The sequence below is a fragment of the Culex quinquefasciatus genome, chromosome 1 (assembly GCF_015732765.1).
Source record: "Culex quinquefasciatus strain JHB chromosome 1, VPISU_Cqui_1.0_pri_paternal, whole genome shotgun sequence".
In the NCBI taxonomy this organism is placed as follows: Eukaryota; Metazoa; Arthropoda; class Insecta; order Diptera; family Culicidae; genus Culex; species Culex quinquefasciatus.
The window spans coordinates 58027716-58030259 of record NC_051861.1 but is presented as its reverse complement, the minus strand read 5'-3'; the positions used below and the strand labels follow the sequence as shown (position 1 = coordinate 58030259).

The 2544-nt window shown below is 46.7% G+C and overlaps 1 long non-coding RNA gene and 1 pseudogene across 1 annotated transcript; one reads left to right on the top strand and one right to left on the bottom strand.

The window, feature by feature from the left end:
* Positions 1–673: 673 nt before the first annotated feature.
* LOC119765456 lies at positions 674–1684 on the top strand. The gene is made up of 2 exons (XR_005276744.1): positions 674–906; positions 964–1684. It is a non-coding gene; the product is annotated as an uncharacterized LOC119765456 (long non-coding RNA).
* A 230-nt stretch (positions 1685–1914) lies between these two features.
* On the bottom strand, positions 1915–2333 carry LOC6047891 (annotated as a pseudogene).
* Positions 2334–2544: the final 211 nt, after the last annotated feature.

Below are 2544 nucleotides of genomic sequence, written 5' to 3'. Positions count from 1 at the left end.
TCCCGACCGCCCACTGACCACGGTCCGGTTGCAGATTGCCCTGTTCGGATTCAGTCGAGATCCGCTCCGCTCCGTACACGTCACACACGTTTCCCGATCTGTCCCTCTCTCTCCCGATCCCTCAATCATCCGGTAACACGGATATCAGTACAAGCTCATTCTCATGAAAGGTTACACAAATATTGGGTAATGCAGAGAGAGATGCTCACCGACATCTCTACAAAGCTGAAAAAAAAATAGAGCAAAACATTCTTATCATTCCAATCATTCTGGAATAAAACTCGAATGATTTACTTTTGATTCTGATTTTGCTTCTGATTATTCCGTTTATACCAGAATTATTCCGGAATGATGCTGGGAATGATGAGAATTTTGATGGGTATTACTGATTTCCATTTCACGTGTAAAACGAAATGTCATACTTTCAAAAGTAAACATTAAATGTAAATTAAATTTTTGTTGATGTTTTTTGGGGTTCGGAAATTTTAATCCGGAATCGATGGAGGCCCTCAAGAAGTTGAGTTGGAAGCGACAACATTGGCAAGAAAAAGGTAGGTTGTGATATTACGATTAGGAAAACATCGAGATTGAGGAAACGGGTTTCTACCTTTAGATCACGATCACGGGGAAAGCGGAGCAGCTTCAACAAACTGCCGTCTTTTCTCTCAGTACCTTAAGCGGAAATGGCAGTACCGATAGTAACAGCAGTAGTAGAAGCATTTCTGTCTCCGCTGCTAGTGGAAGTCGGCGGAAGTTTAAGTGCAACTGCACGCTGAGTGGCCACTTACTTGTAAATCGCACTCGCTGTTGTCGCGGTGAGCTGTAACGGGCCAAAGCAACGCGTTCGACAAGCTTCTGTCGGGTCACAAAACGGGAGCGGTTGGAAAAGCAACATCCAAGGAAGAAGTTAGTTTGGGAGTGAGAAGTTGTACTTAGTTTTTTACTAATTTATTTTTTTTCGAGGTGGAATCGTCGAGCAATTCTTTGTCCGGATTTGACCGCCGGAGAGCATTCGGAACTACCGGAAGGTTCCTCGCATCTATCGTTTACGCCGGAAAAGTCTTGTTCTCGCGCCAAGAGTGCCCCGTCGACACCGGCTTGTTTGAATACGGTGGCCAGCAGCAGCGAAAACGGACCGCTCGTCGAAACATAAGCAAAGCAGGGGCCCGTCCGCTCAGCCTTAGTAGCAGGAATCGCCGAAGTTATTGCAATCAACTGCTCCGGCTTCGTTTGGCGGACAGCAGCCAAACTAATAACAGTTAACTGTTGCTGCAGCGACTCCGGAATGGACCGCCGTAGCTGGCTGATAACGGAGCACCAACTATCTCCGGAACTTTCTTTTTCCTTTTAAATGTGCCCCTTGCTACTCGCAGATTGTTTGGCCAGATCGAGGAACACGAATCCACAGAAGTCGCAGAATGCCACGGTCAGGAAGAAGCCTCCGCCGTTAGTGATAAAGAAGGGCCGCGAGGATCGCATTCTGAAGAACCGTTGGTGGAAGCGGTTACGCAATCAGCAGCATTTAAAGCAGAGTCTGAATAACCAATTGAGCAGCAATCGTTGCGCTGTGGCTAAGGAACGATGCCTCAGATTAACCTTAAAGCTCAAGTGGCTCAAGTCAATGTTTTTCAAGATGGAATCCCCGTAAAAAATAAACCTCTTTCTGAAGAGTAACATTCATTGATTTCTGTTGTTGAATTTTTTTGTTGCTCTACATGAACTTGTACAGGTTGACGACACGGATGAAGTAACTCCAGAGTTTTTTTTGAAAAGGACTCTAGAACTTAACTCGTTGTCGTACAAGAAGATGAGCGTTAACGACTGGCAGTCGTTGATAATCAAACGGCCTACATGTCCTACTATATGATCTGGTTCTAGGTCACGCCACATCTCACCGAAAACACCGTAAACGTTCTACTGCGTGGAGTTGGTGGCATGGACGATGATCATCAAACCCTCGAAGATGCCAAAGCTTTCGTTGATGACCTTGGTCAGCTGGGCCAGGCAGTTGGTGGTTGAGGATGCGTCGAGACGATCTTCATCGAGGAGTTGTACGTGTCCAGGTTGAAACGGACGACGAAAGTTGGGGCATCACCCGAAGGAGCCGAGATGATGGCCTACTTGGCACCACCTTCCAAGAGAGCGGATGCTTATGGTCATGGTGGGGGGGGGGGGTTGTATAAACAACTGTCCACGAGGGGGGGGGGGATTTGTCAATATTTATCTGAAGGATAGCTATTCCAAGTAGTTTTCCTATCATAAAAGAGACCTGTCCGGAGCAGGGTCGTGCACAGGATTTTCGAAAGGGGAGGGTTTTCTCGAAAGGGGCGCATGGGGTGCTTGTTTAGATTGCGAAAGGGCGCTAACAGTGAATCTTTAATCTCAATAAATAATACTTTGGTATATTTTACATATATTTTGCTGGTTCGAATCCCGAGGCGGACGGGTATCCGGCGCAGTCGCTCTGTGCCTTACTCAAACAGGGCGGCGATGTCCTTGTAGTTAAAATGAAGACAGTGGTTGGTTTAGTACCGGCCGACAGAT